This window comes from Serinus canaria, chromosome 20, assembly GCF_022539315.1.
Source record: "Serinus canaria isolate serCan28SL12 chromosome 20, serCan2020, whole genome shotgun sequence".
NCBI lineage: Eukaryota > Metazoa > Chordata > Aves > Passeriformes > Fringillidae > Serinus > Serinus canaria.
The window spans coordinates 10,179,241-10,186,879 of NC_066333.1; the positions used below are offsets into that span (position 1 = coordinate 10,179,241).

Sequence of the window (7,639 nt, forward strand, 5' to 3'; positions counted from 1 at the left end):
TATGTGTAAGTTCATAGATCTTCCTCCTCAAAGGCAGCTCTGTCTCTGTGGACTCATTCTCTCCAGGCAGATGCAGGTTTACATTCACTCTGCACAAAGTATTTTGTAAATAATTTTCACAGAGACTCTTAGACAATTATTGCAGCAATTATACTGCAAATAAAGCAGGAGGATGACAGTGACTAACCCGGTGCAAAGCCCTACAGGAGAAGAAACCATATTTTTATGCCTACCACCAACTCCTCAAACACACAGATGCCACAGCATAAGCACCTGCACACAGCTAACAGCCTATTTCTGAGGGGGTTTTAAGGTGATACCACAAATTTGCAAAAGCTTTAGGAAGTCAGATTTTATGCTGTGATTGAATTTCCTTTAAAGTTGTATTTATAGTAAATACCTACTGCATTCCAGTATAAGGTTGCTACTCTGTTTGATAAAAATTAAACAAAATTACCTTTGACTCCTCAAGACAGGACAAATATCTCCATTTAGAGCCCAGTTTTAATAAAGAACCCACCCAGCTATCTGCTCAGTAACATTAACCCACTTGGGTAACAAAAGGTGCACAGCACTTTGTTTAAAACAAAACAAGAGAATGTAAACAAAGTTATTTACACCTCTGCAGATGGGTAACAGTTTTTGTTCCACTATTAAACAACCACTCAACAGTTTCATTGTTCAAGTGCACAGCCCAGAAACAACCCATACATGGGGCAGTTCTGTTCTCCTGGAGAATTTTCCTTTCAGTCAGCACAGGCTGCAGAAGGGCCCCTTAGGTACAGGCTGGAGAGAGAATTTCTCTGCAGCCTTAACACACACCAGTTTCATCACTGAGAGCTACTAAAGGGATTTTCATCCCACCTGACTGCCCTGACATGTTGTAGGGAACAGAGGAGCTGGTTAGTGAGTTAGTGAGCTGAGCAAGAGGGATGTGAACCACAGACACCTCTGAATTCTCACTTTACCACCTTCAACCTCCACTGCCTGCAACTATCACTAGAATCAAAACACTCTGAGACCTCCTAACAGATTCTTTTGGGAGCCCTAAAAAAATTTAGTCAGAAGTGCAAAAACTTAATGAAGTTATTTATCCAGTCATGAAAACACATTTCTTGACAAATACCCATAGCACACAAACTTTGCAACACCCCAGAGGTTCACAGCATCCCAGAGCCTTTATCTCATCCCAAACTGACCAGCACAGCAAAGGAACAGGACTGGAGCAGGAACAGCACAGACCACTTTGGTCTAACACCAAGCACAGCCATTATCTGTCCAACAGAGCAGAGACAGTTCAAGTTTGGGACTACAAAACCAAGAGGGCCAAGACTGAAAAGTTCAGCTCTGCTTCTGCAGCTGCAGGGACAATTCACCTTTTGTGAACCCTCCTCCCAGCAGATGGATAAACAAGCCCAGGAAGACAACACTCTGCAGCCTCTGCATTTTCTGAATGGAGAGCTGCTGCAATCTACTACAAACCTGTCTCATTAAATTATGTGCATAATAAAATAAACTGAATTAATCTAAATGATCTGTCTAGACCAGCAAATGAATTTCCAATTGTAACTGTATTTAAGGAAAGAAAAAAAAATATCAAGTTTAAATAAGCTTAGTCTATTCTTGTAACTTATTGATCCTGAAAATTACGACATTATCTTTGTGCACTGAATCAACAATACATTTTTAAAGAGTATAACTGAAAGTTAGGGTAAGCCACATTTGACACAATCTAATTGCTTGTTTCTCTCCTGCAACTTGCTTTTACAAGCCTTTAAGGATACAAAGTAAATAATTACATCATCATACATTTGTCTGCACAGTAATTATTAAGATGCAAGGATGAAGATAATGAATTCTTGAATTCCAAGTTCTGTGGTGGTCTATTCCATAAAATAATAAAACTCAATTAAGATCTGCCATAAAGCATAACCTCTGGTTTTTTTGCAACAGCAAAAACATCAAAGTCCCCTATCTCCAAAGTGGCAGACACAGAGTGACCAATTTGTTCCTTGCTCCCACTTTCCAATTTATTCAGCTTGGAGAAGATACCCATGTGATCAGCTGCATATTTGCAAGCTCAGCAACAACATTCCAGTTCCTGAGCACTCCTAATTTAACACATATTCATTGCACGCCTCATTTTGTGCATTTCTTCCAAGAATTGTAAGAACCAAACATTTTAGTTACTTCACAAAGAAGACTAAACACTGATCATTTTACAACATCATACAGTGTCAAATACAGACATTCCTTATATTTCCATGAGACATGACAAAATTGATGCTGAATGAAGGATTAGAAAAATGGCACCTTGTAAACAGAAGGCCTAGATATGAACAGCATGATGTAACATTGCATTTGTTCAAGGACAAGCTACTTCAAATATCAAAGCTAATAAATTATCTGCTTAAAAATTCAGCGTACTTGCAGGCTAATTTTGCTTTCAAACAACAGCAAAAAAAAAAAAAAATTCATCTGAGTGGCACTACAAACAGTGATTTCAAAATATAGCCTTATCAAAGCAAAAAAAGCCTGATTGGGACGTTTTCCAGCCAACAGTAAGATAACAGAAAGCAAAGCTTTCCACCTTTGTTCTAGGTCAGCATATGTGAAGTTCACACAGTAGAATTCACAAGAAAGACTGAAAGAAATACCAGTTTCAGTCATAAGACCTGCCAGCAAGTACCCATCATGGAAAGCAGTAACAGTACTAAAAGTGACTTAAAGAAACCATTCAAGGGTGGAAACGATCATGTCAGCAAACAAATAACAAATAACCACACTGCCTTTCAATATTGCATCAGCTGAAACCTTTAGCCCATCTAGTCCTTAAGTGCCTCTAGGCACAGAGTTTGATGTCTAATCACCATTTTCTACCTCAAACTTTTGCCTTTTGTTTCTCAGATTATTTTGGCATGACTGCAGAGCCAGTTCTGGAGGGAAAGTGCTGTATTTTTTCCTGGACAGCAGACATCTCAGCATTTCCTTTTGAGGACTTCCTGAAGTTACAAGTTCATCATGAAGTGCTGTTGGTTCAGGAAAGCAGCAATAAGAATCACTGCTGATCCTCTCCCACACTGCCCTCAGTTTTCTGTCATGTGGTCAAACATGTGTATGGCTACACAAGTATTTTAAGAAAAAGCTGTGTTTACTGTAACTGAAAATCCAAGGGGTTATTCAGGGGGAAAAATCAGCACTTGGAATTTCTTGCTTCCATGCTAGTTTAGCCAGTTCTCCTGGTCCCATCCCACGGCACAGCACCTCATGTTTGGAAGTGACCCAAGTCACTGCTTCCAGAAATTGCCCTGAGGTTTCAGAAGTCCCTGAGCATGCTGGTGTAAAGTTTGTTAAGGTGATAACACGTGTGGTTGCTCCCAGATGGCAACATGAATGTGGATTTATAGAACTTCAGAATGTTAAGCTGCAAACACCAAATTTGTTTTCCCTTGCACACAAAGCTTTAGAAAAGGAAACACTATGAGAAGAGTGGTGCAAATCAACACTGCAGATCCACCATGTGTCCTTTTTACCTTCCTGGCAATCTCAAATGAAGACTACGTAATTTAGCTGAGAAAATTCACAGTAAATGGAAGAAGTATCTGCTTGTACTCAACAGGCTTTGGCAGATACTTCTGAGAGGAAACACAAAGTTATTGCACACATAAAAGCCAGGAGGTGATTTTGAAACTACATTTGAAATTCTGGCCTGCAAGTGCTGCACGGTAACAAACTGCTTCCAAAAGAAGTCCTGAATCCAAACACGCAGAGAGCACAAACATGACCAATAAGCAAATTAAATAAATGGCATCTTATACCTTTATTACCATGCAGAAGTTCTGGTGGCATGTTATTTAAAAAAAAGCCCTTTTTCCTGCTATTTTTCCCATCTTGCTTTTCTCCTTCTCTGTAAGAGAAACATCGAGTAGGTAACTGAAAAACAAAATTTAAAAAAAAGCCAACCCCAAATAAACCCCAACTGCCTCAGCTGTGACCTAAAAGGCCCCTTGAGGCTCCGCACTGTGCTGAAACCGAGCCCAGTACATTCCTCTGGGGAGCCGGGCGCCGTAGCCTTCTTTGCTCAACTACCCAGCTGCAAAAGCAATCGGGAAAATCTGGAAAATCAGAAAAATCCCAAGGCTGGGGCTGCTGGGGTCGCACTGACCCGCAGCCTCTGCACAGCCACGTCCCGCAGCCCGCAGAGCCCCGGCATGGGGGGGACGGGGCAGGGCTCGGCCGGGACGGGATCACGGCACCGGGAGGAATCACAGCACCGGGCACGGCTCGGCCGGGAACACGGCCCGAGCACGGCTCAGCACCGCCGGGAATCACAGCACCGAAGGGAATCACGGCACCGGGCACGGTTCAGCACCGGACAGGATTCACAGGACCGCGCACGGTTCTGCACAGGCACAGCTCAGCACCGGGCAGGGCTCAGCACCTCAGCCCAGCGCTGCCCACGCTGCAGCACGGGCCTGCGGCCCGCACCGCCCCGAAACACCCGGGCACATCAAGGGCCCCCGGGCCGCCGGGACGGGAGAGAAGCGTTGGGGCAGCCGCTCCACCGCCCGATCCCGCCGCACTGACAGCGCGGCCCGCGGCCCGCTGAGGACGGGACGGGACCCCCGAGCCGGGCCCGAGCGGGGCTGTGGGGGCGCTGGGGCCGGCGAGGGGAGCGCAGGCCCCGGGGTAGCGGAACGCGGAACGCAGCGCGGCGGCCCCGGGCCCGGCCCGCGGCGTTACCTGCACCGGCTCCAGCGACGGCACCGCGGACACCGAGGCGGAAGTGCGGCCCTGGCCGAGGCGGATTGACAGGCACCTCCACCAATCGCAGAGCGCGGCTGCGCCCCGCCGTTGCCAAGACGACGAATCAGCTCGCTGTCCTCCTCTGGGAGGCGGGGCGAATGCTAATGAGGCGTCGAGAATGACCGCCCCGGGCCGCGCCACCGCTGGGGAGACTGCTGGCCAATGGCGCTGGGGATATGCAGATGAGGGCGTGGCTATGCAGATGAGGCCGTACCGGCAGCCCCCGGGGCCGGGGCCTCAAAATTTATCCTCAAAATTATCTTCTCCTCAAAATTATCTTCTCCTCAAAATTAATTATCTTCTCTTACTGTTGATTCAGCTCTCAGTGCAAAGCAAACAGAGGGAAGAGCAGATTAACTCTGCAGCTCACTCATCAGAGGTGAATGCAGATGTTCTTTAACATCTGTATCCATCTTTAGCAAGGGAATGGCTGCGAGGGCAGTGGGGGAAATCTGAACCAAAAGTCATCAGGAAATCTAAAACAAAAACCATCATGAAATCTGAACCACCCCTTTGCTGCAGAGCTGCCTCTGGCTATCCCCAAATATTTTGGCTGCACGCTGTTGATTTATTTCTGATTTGTCCAGAAATACATTTTTTTTCCCTGTAAGCTCCAATTCAGCCACCCCTCTTGGATTGCTCGACCTTATAAGTCTCAACATGAAGCACAGAAATATTTCTGCTGCAGCTTTTAAGCAAAGCCCCGCAAACAGAAAGTAATCAGGAATTTAAATTATTCTTATTTTCTGACAATGCAGGCCTTTGTCATGACTGAGCAGCTGATCTGGAAGAGTTCTCCAAAAGGACCACAGCAAGACAAATCCACTGATTAGATGACCAAGATATATTGAATTTTTATAGCTTTTCCTAGTCTTAATTGAAGGCATGGGCATCCTTCTCCAGGCAAGTTTGTGAGCATTTCAGCTAGATTTCCATGCTTAGAAAAAATGAGGATAATTGACAATTTCTTCCTTTGTTAAATATTCATGGGCTATTCTCTAGCAATCTAACTCCATAAACCCCCAAAACTGGACAGTGGGAAGAATTTAACTCTGTATTTGCCTCCCTTCTGCATTGGCATTGAGGGAGGAGAGCAGTTGCCATCTAAAGGAGATGGCACGGAAATTTTGCCTAGTTGGCAAAGTAAAGTAATTAAACAGGGGATTTACAGGGGAAAGTGTTGGGCAACTGTCTCAGGCATAGGTGTAACCATCAGCTCCACCTACGATAAACCCAAGTGCTTCCCTCCTGTGGAGAAACAGAATCCCCTTGGAAAACTGCTCCCAGCCAACCTTGTCACTGCAGCAGCTTTGGGAAGCCTAAATGGTGACACAAGGGCAGAATGGAAAACCAAAAAACCTAGAGATGCTGCTGCAGAGATATTGCAAGGAGATGTGGCACGTTGCAGCAGAAATGCTGACTGTCAGCAGTGCATCCATCACCCCTTGAGACAAAGGCCTCTTCTCTCCTCCTCCTCCTCCAAATCTTCCAGCAGCCAAAGCAGTCCCTCAGTCCCAACATGTTGGGGCAAGTTGTCCAGCTCTGGGAAGCTCTTTTTAGTCCTTGTCTCCTTGCCAGGGAGTTTCAAAACCAAACCCATTTGTTTAGGAGGCTCCAGCATCTCCAGCTCAGTGCTCATGTCCCTCCTCCAGGCTGGAATTCCCAGCCCCTGCTCCTGCCCAGCCTTTCAGAGCCACAGCAGAGTCCTCACAGCTCTGTCCAAATGTCCTTGGAAACGCTCCCAGCCCTCCTGGTCACCAACAGCTTCACCCTAGAGGAGTGAGGGGCTTGTCCACACTTTAAAGATTATTTGGATTGATGGACAGTGTGAATTGAAAGCAGAATGGGAATCCCAAAATATCTCGGGGCAAAAAAGCCCCAAGTTATCAAAGCAGTTGATGGGAGGATTTTCAAGGTCTCTGTCTTCCTGCACCCCCATATGAGTGAGCCTGACACAGCTCTGCAAAATGGGAAACAATTTTGATTTTATGGAAAATTTTCCATAATCCAAAAAATAAAGATTTCCTCCTGCAGTCTACATAATTTTAAAAGACAATAATTTTGAGTTCTATTGGCAGTAATAGATTGTTTTGAGCTGCTGGCACTGAAAAGGGGTAGATAGTGTGAAAAAGCTACAGTCACAGAAATTTATTTAATATAAGAAAATATTAAAAAAGCAGACATTGGTAATACTGATAAGGCTGCAATGAAAAACGTGGTAATGCTGAAACCACATGAATTTTAACCAGTACCTCGAAGAAAAGCAATTCAAGAGGAAAAGGAACCCGTAAATAATGAGGAACATGGCAAAAGCTGAATAAGTAGAAATGGCCAGTCTGTTAAAAGGCTGAATAAGCATGTTCTTTGTAGTGGCATGGAAAGGAAAAGGCACAACAGCCTGTATCCTCCACTTCAGTGATAATTTCCCTGGGAGCTGCTCCCATTCAGCTGAGGGCAATTCAGGGCCTGAGCCGCTTCCATTCAATATAAAATAAAGTTTTGAGAATCTCTGTGGCCAAAGTTGTGAAAGCTGAAAAACCTGAGAGTGCAAAGGGCTTTCTGCAGGAAGCCAGAAAGCTTATTAAAAACATCTTTTCTCACAAAGTCTAGACACAAGCACAGAATCACAGGATTGTTAAGGCTGGAAAGGACCTTTAGGTCACCAAATCCAACTGTCAGCATTAAAACATTTCCTCAAGTGCCATATCCACAGGGGTTTGGAATATGTGATGTACCCCTCTGCTGAGTCCTGAATTCTTCTAGTTCCCTGTGTGACTTCTGGTGCTGGAAAATCCTGTTCCTGGAGCTGAGTAGAAATGAGCAGGAGATTTTG

At 45.0% G+C, this 7,639-nt stretch overlaps 1 protein-coding gene across 2 annotated transcripts in view; it reads right to left on the reverse strand.

Annotated features, from left to right (window-relative positions):
- OSBPL2 (oxysterol binding protein like 2) overlaps positions 1–4,881 on the reverse strand; it is a 32,479-nt gene extending 27,598 nt beyond the window's left edge. The window contains exons 1-2 of one of the 2 annotated variants that reach the window (XM_030231758.2): positions 4,744–4,872; positions 3,819–3,907 (exon numbers count right to left, since the gene is read on the reverse strand). The gene's annotated coding sequence lies outside the window, so the exon portion shown is untranslated. Of the gene's footprint in view, positions 1–3,818; positions 3,908–4,743 lie in introns of both variants that reach the window. The other variant, XM_050982106.1, reaches the window with a different exon arrangement.
- Between the last annotated feature and the right edge of the window lie 2,758 nt (positions 4,882–7,639).